At 45.6% G+C, this 14,989-nt stretch overlaps 1 non-coding gene across 1 annotated transcript; it reads left to right on the top strand.

The window, feature by feature from the left end:
* Positions 1-13,278: 13,278 nt before the first annotated feature.
* On the top strand, positions 13,279-13,372 carry TRNAT-UGU (transfer RNA threonine (anticodon UGU)). Its single transcript has 2 exons — positions 13,279-13,316; positions 13,337-13,372. It is a non-coding gene; the product is annotated as a tRNA-Thr (tRNA).
* The last annotated feature ends 1,617 nt before the right edge of the window (positions 13,373-14,989 follow it).

Consider the following 14,989-nt stretch of genomic DNA (forward strand, 5'->3'; position numbering starts at 1 on the left):
CCAGGAGGTCCGGAGACTTGGTGAGGTTGCAGATGGGGAGTGCATAAAAAAAAGGTGTAGGAGTGCAGCCCCAGCCAGAACCTCAGTGGGAGATCCTGGAGCAGGCAGTGGAGGGAGGGGCTGCAGTCTGGCACACTCCAGGGTCTCCCTTTCAGAAAAGCAAGCAGATCTATTTGACACATATTTGTGACATAGAGCAACAGTTAGCCTGCACTGTTAATGGAGAGGGCTAGTAGACATGTGCCAACTGCTACTTGAGGCAACAAAAGAACAAAGCAGGGACAGGAATGAAGGTCATAGCTTAAAAATGAGTGCTTAGAGAGGGGACACGGAGAAGAGCACGCTGGACAGCGCCCACTGGCTCTCAAATGAGTCCAAGGAGGCAATGGACGCTGCCCAGTGAAACTCTGCCCAGAGATGTGAATGGACAGGGGCCAGGAAAGTGGTCCTGCAGTCCTGGGGGTCCTCCTGGCCAGAGCCTCCTTCCTGGTCAGATAGATCACTAGCTTGGCTAGGGTCAGGAGAAGGTCAACCAGAAGTTTCTGGGACTTGGTGGAGCTGCAGATAAGGAGTGCATAAACAAAAAGGCACAGGGAGTTGTATAGCCAAAACCTCAGCAGGAGGTTCTGGAGATGGCAGTGGAGGGGCTACAGCCTGGCACAATCCAGGTAGGCATTAGGGCTGTGTGAAGCTTAGGTCACTGATTCAATTCGGCAGCCAAATCTCCCAATCTGAATCAAATCAGGAGACCCTTTAATCTCTCCAAATTGAAGTGGAACCCTCTGAATCGATTTGGAGAGATTTGGAAAGATTCGATGATTTGGACATAGACACAGCTTTAAATGTTTTTTGTACATACTTCAAGGTACCAGGTGGCTCGTGAATGCTGAGATGCTGGAACGGATAGAGCGTCCTACGGGAATGTATGTGTGTGTGGGGGGGGTGGGGGGGAGGGGAGGGGAGGGAATGTCCCCAGTGCACTTGACAGCAGACCTGGAAGTAGACCAGAAACACTTCCAGTCCACTTCCAGGTACAGCAGGGACCGTGTGTGGGGACCCCTGTCCTCGCTCCCCAGATTGGTGATTGGTGCCTCCTGGGTCTGGATGAGCACCCGGGTCCCCCTGTGGCTGATCTCTGAGCCAGGGGGACACAGGGAAGAGGGGGTCCCCTACGTGCTCAGTGGTGGTCCCGGAAGTGGACCAGAAATACTTCCAGTCCACTTTTGGGTTTGCTGCTGAGCACATGCCCTCCCCTTCCCCTCCCCCCCGGCCATGCTCCCATGGGATGCTCCATCTGCCCTACCATTGCAGTGTTCACGAACCGTGCCTGGTACCTTGAGGTATGTAGAAAAAGCATCTAAAGCTGTGTCTGAATCACTGATTCTATGAATCAGCATTGAATCTTCAGATTTGGATTTGGCCAGATCGAATCGGGACAGCGATCCGAATCAATGAAACAAATCATTGTCCCCAGTTCGGGCCAAATCCAAATCCAAATTGAATATGGCCCGTTTCGCACACCCCTAGTAGGCATGTGCCAGGATCTCCCTCTCAGAGAATCAGGTAGGAACCTGTGGGAAACCCTGGTTTAGAAAATAGGAAGTATGTATACAGCCCTTTAACAAGGAATGCTTTGCTCACTCTAATCCAGAGGTGTGTTGAGAAAACTCTCTGATAAAAATTCCATATGCTAATGTGTAGAAAAGCAACCAACCACTTTTCCAAGTGTAAAAAAAATTTCCTTTGAGACATGAAAGAATTCTCATACATATAGATATGTTCCAGTGTGAGCTTAGGTCTTCTATCTTGTCTCTGACAGTGGCCAGTCCTGGATCCCTCAGATGGGGATTCACATTACACCTAGTTATATTACTTACTTATACTATGAGTTGGGATGAAATGTTGTTCTGACCACAGGTAATGATCATTTTAAGTACTAGGAAAAAGGAAAGCTCTACAAAAGTACTTGAAAACCCAGGAAATTAGACTACATTTTCTTTGTTGCTTCTAGAATCTTTCTTGGAAGCGCCATATAATTCAGATATCCTAAATTAACTAAAAAGAAGCCTCAGCGCTGGGCACACTGGCAAACTTCCTTTGCAGACCATGTTGTTATGCATTACTTATATAAACTACCCCCATGGTTGGCCCCGTGGTTCACTTAACCTCAGTGCTCTGACACTATTCAATGATCGTGGCTAGAGATCTTATGGCAGGATGCAGCTGCACACATTTTTGCTGCTGCAATATCAAGGGTTGATGGGGTGAACTCAGGTTTTACAGAAAAGCAGCTTATACTCTATGTTTGGTCTTTCTGTTTTAATGTAGTTCTGTACTCATGGCTTCACTCAGCAGAACAATCTCCTAAATTCTGCTAGAAATCACAAGCACCTTTGATATAGTCAGCCAAGCAATATGTTCACATGGCATCCTCTAGTGGCAAACACAAGAAATACGCAACTATTCTGGGAGGAATTCCTTAACACAGTTTGAAAATTCATGCCCTGTGATTCCATTGTTCAGGTCTAGGAGTAAAGGGATTATCCATCCCTTTACTTATGTGAATTTTTTATGTGAATAAAAACATCATGATTTATAATTTATAACAGTCAGTAGAAAATGAAATCCCTATCTGCTCCTTCTGGTTACTCAGGCACAAAGAAACATTCGCCAAACCTGCCAAAATTCTCTCTCTAGATATACATGCTCTTAGCCGTCTGCAGAATCTGCTTACTGGTCTCCAGTAGGGCTGTGTGAGGCTTTGGACCATGCTTCAGATCTAGAGAAGTTTCAGATGCTTCAGTGTCCAAAGCAGCATATCTGGATTGAAGTGCTGGCTTCGTTAGGCTTTCCAAGTGGTTTGGAGCTTCCGAACCACTTCGGAGATCTGGCCATAGGGTATAATGGGGAATCAATTAAATATCTGTAACTTTGTTGTTTTGCCTCTGATTTACGTGAAACTTGCTTGGGTGGTAGCCTCTGCCGAGAGCATGAAGTCTGACAAGCTTCAAGAAGTTTGGTGCAGGGTTTTGGGGGGAACTGTACCGCAAATTCTTGAAAGCAAAACTCATGTCACGTGTATATGTTACACTACAGGAGGGTGAAAACTGCAGGGATGGTGGCCCCTGATGAGGCCACAAAGCCTGCTAAGTTCCAAGAAGATAGGTGTAAGGGTTTGAGGGGAACTGCACCTCAAGCTGCTGACAGGCAAAACTCGTGACATAGATGACCCTGCATGTGCTATGGTGCAGTGGGATGAAAACTGCAGGGGTGGTGGCCCCTGCTGTGGCCACGAAGCCTGCCAGCTGTCAAGGAGATAGGTGCAGGGGGAGTCTGGCTTCTGGAGCCCTGCACCTCTGGATGCTGACAGGCAAAACTCGTGACACGGGTGACCCTGTGTGTGTTAAGGCGCAGTGGGGTGAAAGCTGCAGGCCTGCTAGCCCCTGCTGAGGCCACAAAGCCTGCCAGCTGTCAAGGAGATCGGTGCAGGAGGGTTCTGGGGCCCTGCGCCCCTAGCTGCTGACAGACAAAACTCATGACATGGGTGCTTGTACAACTGACTGTGTCTGTCTTGGGTCAGTTGATTGTCTGTATTGATTATTTCCTCTCCTTAGTCTGTGGTTTTGCAGGTGTTAATCCTTGCTCGTTAACTCATTACGTAGTAGCTAGGTACTATGTATTGAGCTGGTCCTTGAGTGTCATGAGTTTTGCCTGTCAGAAGCTAGAGGTGCAGGGCCCCAGAACCCAGACTCCCCCACACTTATCTCTTTGACAGCTGGCAGGCTTTGTGGCTGTAGCAGGGGATACCATCCCTGCAGCTTTCGCCCCGCTGTGCCTTATCACACGCAGTGTCAGCCATGTCATGAGTTTGCTTGTCCGCAGCTTGAGGTGCAATTTCCCCCAATCCCCTGCACTTATCTCCTTGAAACTTTGCAGGCTTTGTGGACACAGCAGGGGCCGCCACCCCTACAGTTTTCAGCCCACTGAGCCTTAACGCACACAGGGTCATTTATGTCATGACTTTTGCCTGTCAACAGCTTGAGGTGAAGTTCCCCCCAAACCCCTGCACCTATCACCTTGAAACTTGGCAGGCTTTCTGGCCTCATCAGGGGTTACCATCCCTGAGTGTTGACCCCACTGTGGCTTAACACATACACATCCAGGGCAGCCTAAGGGCCAAAAGGGGAGCACATAAAAAGTGGAAAAAGGGTGAGATCACTAAAGATGAATATACCTCCTCTGCTCGTGCTTGTAGGGAGGCAGTTAGGCGGGCCAAAGCTACCATGGAGCTGAGGATGGCAACCCAAGTAAAGGACAACAAGAAATTGTTTTTTAGATATATTGGGAGTAAAAGGAAGGCCCAGGGAGGAATAGGACCCCTGCTAAATGGGCAGAAGCAATTGGTGACAGATAGAGGGGACAAGGCTGAACTCCACAACGAGTTCTTTGCCTCAGTGTTCCTAAGCGAGGGGCACGACAAGTCTCTCACTGGGGTTGTAGAGAGGCAGCAGCATGGCGCCAGACTTCCATGCGTAGATCCTGAGGTAGTGCAGAGTCATTTGGAAGAACTGGATGCCTTTAAGTCGGCAGGCCCGGATGGGCTCCATCCGAGGGTGCTGAAGGCACTGGCCGACGTCATTGCAGAGCCACTGGCGGGAATATTCAAATGCTCGTGGCGCATGGGCCAAGTCCCGGAGGACTGGAAAAGGGCTAACGTGGTCCCCATTTTCAAAAAGGGGAGGAAGGAGGACCCGGGCAACTATAGGCCGGTCAGTCTCACCTCCATCCTTGGTAAAGTATTTGAAAAAATTATCAAGGCTCACATTTGTGAGAGCCCGGCAGGGCAAATTATGCTGAGGGGAAACCAGCATGGGTTTGTGGCGGGCAGATCGTGCCTGACCAACCTAGTCTCTTTCTATGACCAGGTTACGAAACGCCTGGACACAGGAGGAGGGGTGGATGTCGTATACCTGGACTTCAGGAAGGCCTTCGATACGGTATCCCACCCCATACTGGTGAACAAATTAAGAGGCTGTGATGTGGATGACTGCACAGTCCGGTGGGTGGCGAATTGGCTAGAGGGTCGCACCCAAAGAGTCGTGGTAGATGGGTCGGTCTCGACCTGGAAGGGTGTGGGTAGTGGGGTCCCGCAGGGTTCGGTCCTTGGACCGATACTCTTTAATGTCTTCATCAGCGACTTGGACGTGGGAGTGAAATGTACTCTGTCCAAGTTTGCAGATGACACAAAGCTATGGGGAGAAGTGGACACGCCGGAGGGCAGGGAACAGCTGCAGGCAGACCTGGATAGGCTGGACAAGAGGGCAGAAAACAACAGGATGCAGTTCAACAAGGAGAAATGCAAAGTGCTGCACCTAGGGAGGAAAAATGTCCAGCACACCTACAGCCTAGGGAATGACCTGTTGGGTGGCACGGAGGTGGAAAGGGATCTTGGAGTCCTAGTGGACTCCAAGATGAACATGAGCCGGCAGTGTGATGAAGCCATCAGAAAAGCCAATGGCACTTTATCGTGCATCAGCAGATGCATGACAAATAGGTCCAGGGAGGTGATACTTCCCCTCTATAGGGCGTTGGTCAGACCGCAGTTGGAGTACTGCGTGCAATTCTGGGCGCCGCACTTCAAGAAGGATGCGGATAACCTGGAGAGGGTCCAGAGAAGGGCAACTCGTATGGTCAAGGGCCTGCAGACCAAGCCCTACGAGGAGAGACTAGAGAAACTGGACCTTTTCAGCCTCCGCAAGAGAAGGTTGAGAGGCGACCTTGTGGCTGCCTATAAGTTCATCACGGGGGCACAGAAGGGAATTGGTGAGGATTTATTCACCAAGGCGCCCCCGGGGGTTACAAGAAACAATGGCCATAAGCTAGCAGAGAGCAGATTTAGACTGGACATTAGGAAGAACTTCTTCACAGTTCGAGTGGCCAAGGTCTGGAACGGGCTCCCAAGGGAGGTGGTGCTCTCCCCTACCCTGGGGGTCTTCAAAAGGAGGTTAGACGAGTATCTAGCTGGGGTCATTTAGACCCAGCACTCTTTCCTGCTTATGCAGGGGGTCGGACTTGATGATCTATTGAGGTCCCTTCCGACCCTAACATCTATGAATCTATGAATCTATGTGACACAAGTTTTGCTTTCAAAAATTTGAGGTACAGTTCCCCCCAAACCCCTGCACCCATCTTCTTGAACTTTGGCAGACTTCATGCTCTCAGAAGAGGCTACAATCCCTGCAAGTTTCATCCAAATCAGACAAAAAGCAACAAAGTTACTGATATTTCATGTATTCCCCATTATACCCTATGGCCGGATCTCCGAGGTGGCTCCGAAGCTTTGGAGCCGCTTTGGCCAGATCGAACCGGGAACCCGGTCTGGAGCTCTGGATTGGATCACTGGCATCCAAAACAGCAGGATCTGAAGCCAGATGAAATAGCTGCCTACTCGCACAAGCCTAGTCTCTGGTTCTAACAAACTTATCTCTTCCCTTCCACACATCATCTTGTACAAGTCAAGCAAAAAACTTTTTATAATATTTAAAAAATCTCAGCTCAAGTTGTGCCTCGCTCACACAATGGCACAAGTCTTTAGGTGCTGCACTTTGTTGTGGAAAAGTCAGTGACATCAGTGATTTTTAAGTAGTAAATGTGGAGAAATGCTCAGCTTTAACTACTTTTATCAACAGGTTAGTATATTTGCAACCACCTTTCCCAGGGTAAAATTCCATGAATTTTCTGCAATAAAATCCATTTGCTCTAAAGAAGTGGAAGCAAATAGTGTTACTCACAAAACTCGAATGTAAACTCTGGAAACCCTCAGATTTTTAATTAAAAGATATTAAATCAAATAGCTATGTTTTGCCTAGGACCATTGTGATTTCAGATGAGGCAAGGCACCAAATAATATACACACAGATCACATTGCTGTGGGGATATTTATCTGGGTGAGAATTAGATAAGTGCCTGATATTTAGGCAAGACTGTCTCTGAAGCTCTTGAAATCATTCCATAATAAAGTCAGAGCCTGGGAGTGCTGTGCTTGCATGTACTTGATTTAGATCATGCTGTTCTACCTTGCGTCTAACTCATTCAGATACATCATGATATTGTCAGCAGTCAAAAAAAAAAAAAAAAAAGAGAGAAAGCCAAAGACTATCAGTTACAAAAGGGGAGAGGTTTCACTACAAGTATGGTTTAATGAATGTAGAGTGTGTTTATAATGCAGACCTCTAGAGGGGACTGTACTGATACTGTTGCTTTGTGTTATGTTGTTGCTGCCTCCAAGGGCAGCAAGCTGTATGCTGCGCTTTAACCATTAGGTGTGTCTGATTTTCTTAATTCTGAGAAGTAAGAGTTTCCACCTGTGTAACAGAAAGGTGAAGTAAAGCTGGTGAGAGGCCAGGCTTGTGGAACATAAGAACTCACGGCCCCTTACAATCTATGAATCCTGTGCAGAATGTGCTAACTAGAAATGAAGATACCAGAATAACAGAAAAGAAATTAGTTCCCCACCCTAAGTGCATGCAGGTCCAGATTTACTGAGGGGTGTAATGAGGTCCCAAACAGACTTTGTCTAAGTGACTTTCTCATGAGTTTGCACAGATCTTGCTGCCATCTTCTCTTGTGCAGCCACCCAGATTCCTTTCTTTTCCTCTGTGATTTGGATAACCTTGCCAGTTGGTCCAGCATAGCACACCATTAGTCTCAACCTTTTTTTTGGCAGAAAAATGGCTGTTTGAAATTTTCCTGAATCTTTGGGCTCTGGCTATGGATAAGAAAATCTTGCACAAAAGACTTTGGTTCAGTTTCAGTTAAGAAGGAAAGAGAGAATCATTGTGTCAGGATTAGTAAAGAGAGAGATATTTGTGCTTTCAAGAAGCACAGTCCCAGGCAGAAGAGTTTACTATTGGTGCGTGTTCTAGTAACCACCTGGCTCACCACATCCTCTACAAAGTATTAAAACAGTAATTTCCAAAGCCTGAGGCCTGGGGCAGTCACCCCAATTTGCCCCCCCACCCCCAAAGCGACAGCCCTGCTGACTCCTTTGTTGCATATCAGCATAGGAAATTTTTATCAGAGTTTTCTCTGTGCATGTATTGATTATGCTGAGTAAAGCGTTCCCTGACATAGAACTAGAGATTTATGAGCTGGTCTGGAAAAATCAGAACCTGTGAAAGCCTTTCCACAGAATTTCAGGTAAATTTTATAACTAGCACTCTCTTCTCTCCATTGGCTCAGATATTAAAAAGGTCTCTGTGACTCTATGCTTCTGACAGGAAACATAGAGCACAATATACCACACAGAAAGTAGCTTCTGAGATACTTCCAAAACATATTATACTATTCCAAAGAATAAAGAAAAGAAAGGAAGTGTTGCAAATACTGGAATTCATGCATGAAAACCAAATCACTCCCTGTGCCCAGCCCAACCTTGCCTTCATTACATGTTGAGATAAGTGCAGTTTTGAACACAATCCAAATAAGCACTTGAACTGCTGAGATTTGCCCACTGCTGCAACATAGCCATCACAGCTATGTTCCTTCACAGCTGGAGCATTGAATAGGTAATTTCAGGGTCATGTAAGCAGACTTCTTGAAGCTGGTTTTATAGTGCTGACAGGGTGAATGCATTGTGTAATTGTTTCTAAAAGCCCATTATTTGGGAATCTATGCTGGGAGCTATAGTAGAATAGCTGGTTGCAGGGAGCACCTTTCTGCTGGAATGCAGTCTTGGGAGAAGGGAATTGCTCTGGCTTCACTTTTTATACTGTGATGGACCAGAGGTATTTCAAGTGGTTTTAATTTATTTGTTCTTACACATTTACAATCTCAGGTCAAATATATTCCACCACTCAGCATCAGACAGCTTACCACATAAGTTGCTATCTGTTGCCTTTCTCTGCGCTAGACATACAGTCAGCATTTCTGTTGTGGGAGAATTTTAGAAAGTCCACAAGGATTTCAAATGCAGAAGGAATTTAAATACCTGCAGCAAAGTTGCTTTCAGGAAGAAGTTTGAGCTGTAACCTACATTCAGCTTTTTTTTTTTTTTTTTTTTTTTAAACTTGATTCCACAGTGGTATGAGGCTTTGTACCTTTTAAACAGGCATAGAGCCATACTGCATGCTAGAGTTTTCAGCAAGCCAGACTAGGATAGGCAGAAGTATGTAGAACAAGTGAAATGATCTACTAAACAGAAGCAGATCACAGCAATCATCAAAAACAGAGCTGGAAAGGACCTTCAGAGATTTTCTAGCCCATTTCCCCACCCCAACATAAGATCAAGTGTAGCTAAGCTATCTCTAATAGACATTTGGCTAACCTACTCTTAAAAATCTCTTCTTCTACCCCACTCTTCTTGCCTAGCTAGTTGCAAGCACTTTCTCCCACAAGCTAAAATCCCAGTCTTACTTATCCCCTTGTGCCAGTCTACTCTTTTCCCGCCCCCTCATTTGGCATCTGTTCCCTCTGCATTAACATCAGCTGCCTTCCTCCTCCCTGTTCCCTTGGTGCCAGTTAGACTGTAATTGAAAATATAGGCTCCCTGATCCAGGTTCCAAAGGCTATGACAATTTTTGCTCCTAAGGGCAGCACTCTCAGCTGTTATTGGGAAATGGTGCACATGGGAAGCTCAGGTACACTCAGTGGGGATGGGATCATCAGAAATCATAGCTGCTCAAGTCACAGTTTTTAGAGAGCACGTGTAAACTACAGTTTTTCAAAGCTTTATCATGTGGCCAAATGTGGGTGGATTTTCACAAGGACAGAAAAAAAATCAAACATCCCAAACCCAAAGGCTTCCAAGCTCCAAGTATGAAATCATGGGGCTGCTCAAACTATGCAAAAGGAAGAGTGCAGACTTTTTTAACACAACCCCCCCCAGAAAGTATTTTCTCTTCACCTCATTCTCAAAAATAAAGGAACCATTTGTCTTGAATTTCCCTCCCCAAAATTCAGCCTGATAGAGGCCTGATATGTAAAATTTCATTCTAAATGGTTAATTGTAGCAGTGTTTTAGCTTTTAAAAAAAAAAAAAAAAGGGTCTTACACTCAGAAGTATCAGGCAAGCTTAATTATAGGCAGAGTGAGCAGCCCCACCTGAAATAACTTAGAGGTGGGAGAGGGGATATCCTTAAACAATTATGGACATGAAATATTGCAGCTGTCTCTGATATTATATGATTTGCATTCCTGTCTCCAAGTTGCATTCCTGTCCTGAGTCCAATGCTCACTTAGATCCTCTTAGTGAAGTTGTAGTCTGTGTCCATAGCAGTGCATAGGCTGCAATTAAGCAAACTGTGAAATGCATCAACATGCAGCTAATTGCACTGGGGGACCAGCAGAGAGGATTGTCCTTGAAGGTCATATTCTTAATGCTCACTTTTCTGATTTAGGGATCCCTTAAAGTAAATTGTCTCACGTTAAAAAATCCCGGTACTCTTTGAAAAGCTCCAAGGCTCCTCTGAAATGAATCATTACTTTGCTGTGAAACATGAATATTTCTTAAATTCCCTTCAGCTTGAGACAGGTTTAATTCATTTGGCTCTGGAAGCCCCGTCCAAATAGGGTTTGCTTTTTCATGCTTGTTGAAACCTGAGTTTTAGGACAAATGAATGTTTGTAAGAAGTCTGGCTCCTAGTAACAGCCTCTACTTTTATTATATCCCCTCTGGAATTTGCGTGGTAGACAACAGATTACAGGATTTGCATAAAGAAAATCCACGGGATCATTTTTCAGTCATCGGTGCACCAAATTCTGCCTCTGATCCTTTCTCTCTGCACAATTTTTAGTCGGGCTGAAAGGAAATCTATTTTATTTTCCATTATTTGGGGAGTTTACTAAAATCTGACTACTGCTAAAGAAGCAGAAAAGTGACTTGAGAGATTTTCTAAGGTTAGGCATAAATCCCAGAGGTTGTTCTACCCCTCTGTGGGGATACCATTTATATGCATCATCCTCTACAAATAAGAGAGGAAACACATTCTGGATAAAGAGACAATACAGTTTGGTTAGGTCTCACCTGGGACACTGTGATATTGTATAATGTTTCTTCCTCGGGTGTTAACGGTTGTTTTTCAATGTGTTCAAACTTGCCTTTTGAGAGACAAATGCATTAGTGTTTTTTCATTTGCTGGCATCTTTAGTGAATGTGTGAGAAAGGTAAACCCTGAGGAGATTTGCAGGTGAATGATTAATAACAGGATATGCCAAGATGTGCAAGCAAGAAACTCTAAGGCTGGCATTGTATACAGACATTTGACAAACACTCAGTCCTTGTATGGTGGATTCTTTTAAAAAAGAAATTGAAAATAAATAAATGGAAGTAGATTTTGAGGTTAAACTTGAGAGAACTGACATGCCATACCTCTGACCCCCAATGCATTGACAGAAGCTGGCAACACATAATGGAGTAGGGAACTGTTCCTCTTTGGAGGAAAGAAAGTTCTGCTTCTAATGGCACACGACTCCTCTCACTTCCACCCCGCAGCAGCCTGGCTCAGGAACCCCATGCGTGCCTGCTACTGCCACTGCTTCCTCTCTGCTCTTCTCTATTGTAATCAAGGGGCTCGTAGTAAGATGCATTTGCAGAAGAGATGACATGGTATTCTCTATTAATCGGTTTGCCACCAGAGTAGAGAGAGCTCTGCTTTGTTTAAGATCACAGCAATAAAAATCCCACATCAAAAAGGTAAAAACAAAACAGTGACTTTTACTTGCAACTTCTCTGGATGGAAACAAACCTTCACTATTAACAGGGTAGGGCAGGCATGGATTTAATGAGGCAAGCAAGCTGCAGACAAAAAGGGTGCTAAGAGATGGTTCAAGAAACACATTTTCACCAAATAACACATGTTGAAAGATCTCAAATATGAAGCTGAAGCATTAAATAAGATTTGTTTGATCCTTGATATGCAGCTAGCTATGAAACTAAAGGCAATGCTGAGCATAGGTTAAATGTTCACACGGTTCACTTAGCTACAATTGTGATAGTGATTTGAGAAACTACCTGGAAGCAAACTTGGCAGAGATGCAGGAGACTGGAATACATGCTACTGTTACTCAGGTTTAAAAAAAAATCTTTGCTTAAGGTAATCATAAAAATATCCTGAAGAATTATACATAAGAGAAAGAGCAGTAGCAATCAAGATCAGGGAGGGTGTGTCAGTATAGGATAGAGATTTACTGAGGTTCCCAACAGTCAGTAGATAACTGACCCCAAGATATCAGATTAATTCAACTCACTCCCATAGGAGGAGAGAATTCTGGGCAGCTTGTTGCTCGCGGTACAGACTCCCTTTCACAGATCTTCTTTTTTTGGTTCTTAAATTGTTTTACATTGGTGATGGGAAAAAGAGCAAAGGATTTTTCCATGTATTTAGTTCCAGTAGAACAACTATATTAATGGATTTATTGCTTGTGAACAAAGCCATACCAGGGAGTACCAACGAAAGCTGAGACATGTGGCCATTGAAATAAAAGAGGTACTTATATATAACAAATCTGAACTTAACCCCTCCGCCCCCAAAAAACAAACAAACCAAAAAACCAAAACAAAACAAAACCCCTTTAGTATCTGGTTATCTCCTTGGGACAACCAGAAGATTTAAGGAAATTCTGGAAGCATTTTGCTGCAGTGGTGTAAGCTTGTAACATCTAGTGTAGACAAAATAGAATAGTGATCCCGTGTGAACTGAGCCCAGTCTATCCTGCCAGCAGCACATTATTAACACACTTCTGTTGCCTTATCTGGGAAATTAATATTTCACAGTGGGCATGTCTACATGTGTAGTTACATGCGCCTAAATTTAATGCACCTTTGATTAAGGCGTATTAAGGCAATTTAGGCACGTGTTTACATGTAGATGCACTAATGCTCATTAAGGAGCATTACATTTAGGCTGGCATAGCTAAGTCGCATTAGTGCACATGTCTACATGAGGGCTAATGTGACTTAGCTATGCCAGCTAAAAATTTGCTCCTTGCTTTAAGTAGGTATCAAATTTAAGTGGGATTATCCTAAAATTGCCACTTTTAAGGCATATTAAGGGCACATGCGTGTGGATATGCACCCTTAATGCACCTTAAAAATGGCGATTTTAAGCTAATCTAATTTAAAAGTGCCACATATAGACAAGCCCAGTGAATCCCAGTTCCAGGAGGCCTGCCAGAGCATGACCTTGATGATGATGATAAATATTATAAAACATCAATATAATGTTAAGCTTATATTGCCATTATAAACTTAACCAATATAATGTTAACCAAGATAAGGTTGCTCTAGTGGTGCAATTGGTTAGCACATAGTACTTGTATAACAGTACTTGGGTGAGCTATGCTGAGGTTGTGAGTTTGATCCTCACCTGGAGCAGGAGTTTTATGGTGGGGGAGGGTGGTTTAAAAAAACCAGCTAGTTTTTTAAGAGATGGGAGGACTTGAAAGAGGACTGTAGCTAAGCCCTTCCTGGTCCCCCAACTGTCTGGCGCAGAGGGAGACTATCCTAGTACGAGGGAAAAGGGGGAAAGGATCCAAAAAACTTCCTTGGCTAAACAGGGAAATCCAGGGGAGCCTAGCAGCAAAAAAGAAGGCATATAGGTGGTGGAAGCAGGGAGAAGATACCATGGAGGAGTATACCTATTTGGCCCGCACTTGCAGGGAGGCAGTTAGAAAAGCCAAAGCAACTACAGAGGTGAGGCTGGCAACACAAATTAAAGACAACAAAAAGTATTTTTATAGGTATGTAGGGAGTAAAAGAAAGGCGCAGGGCAGCATAGGACCCCTACTGAACAAGAAGGAGCAATTAGGGACAGGCAGGGGGGACAAGGCTGAGCTATTCAATGAGTTTTTTGTCTGGGTGTTCCTGAACAGGGGTCAAGAAAATAGGGCTGTGTGAAGCTTCGGGTGGTGATTCGATTCAGAGGAGATTTGGCTCAATTTGGTGGCCAAATCTCCGAATCAGAATCGAATCAGGGGACCAATTTAAAGGTCTAAATTGATTCAGAGCTCTCCAAATCTTTGGAAAAGATTCAGAGAGCTTTGATGATTTGGGCAGTCCCAGCAGGGAGCAGCAGCCAGACTCCAAGCTTGTAAGTACTAGGGGTGGGTCAGCTGTCAGCCCCTCTGACCCCCCTGCTCCCCCAGTTCCCCCATGGCTGCCCCCGCCTGCTCCAGCTCAGTACTTTAAAAAAAAGCCCCAGTGCTCACTGGGTGCTGCCAGGTGGGAGGGCGATCCCCGTTGCCCCCCACTGCTCCACACTGCATGTGGGTCTGTGCATGAGCCCTCCAACCCCACCCTCACTCCCCCAGGCCCCCCATGGGTGCCCCACCTGGGGGCAGCTCTGGCCCTTTAAGAAAAAAAGAATGGAGAAAAGCCCTGTGGTGGCCTTGGGGCTTTGGGGGCTCATGCAGAGGCCCCCACATAGTGTGGGGCAATGGGGGGAAGCGGGGATCACCCCCCACCCCCCTGCCAGCAGGAGCGGTGAGTGTGGGGTTTTTTCTTTTTTTTTTTTTTTCTTGAAGGGCCAGAGCTGGCCTGGGCAGGACACCTGCGGGGGGGCTGGGGGAGTGAGGGGGGCTAGTGCAAAGCCCCCCATGCAGCTTGGGGCAATGTGGTGCAGCGGGGACTGCCTCCCTGCCTGGCAGCACCCGGTGAACCGGGGCTTTTTTTTCCAAAGAGCAGGGAGCTGGGGTAGGCGGGGCAGCCATTGCCGGGCTGGGAGAGCGGGAGGGGGATGGGCCTGCCTGATTCAGAGATTTGGCAGCAGCTGAATCTCCCAATCAGATTGGGCCAAATCGAATCAGGACAGTGATTTGAATCACCAAATCAAATCACTGTCTCCCGAATTGGCCAAATTTGAACCCAAAGTGAATATGAGCTGCTTCGCACAGGCCTACAAGATATGTCTCCTAATGGGTTCTTAGATGGGCATCAGAGGGACACCAGCCCACAGACTGTCGATGCTGACTTGGTGCAGAGTCACTTGGATGG

The sequence above is a fragment of the Alligator mississippiensis genome, chromosome 4, assembly GCF_030867095.1.
Source record: "Alligator mississippiensis isolate rAllMis1 chromosome 4, rAllMis1, whole genome shotgun sequence".
NCBI classification, from domain to species: Eukaryota; Metazoa; Chordata; order Crocodylia; family Alligatoridae; genus Alligator; species Alligator mississippiensis.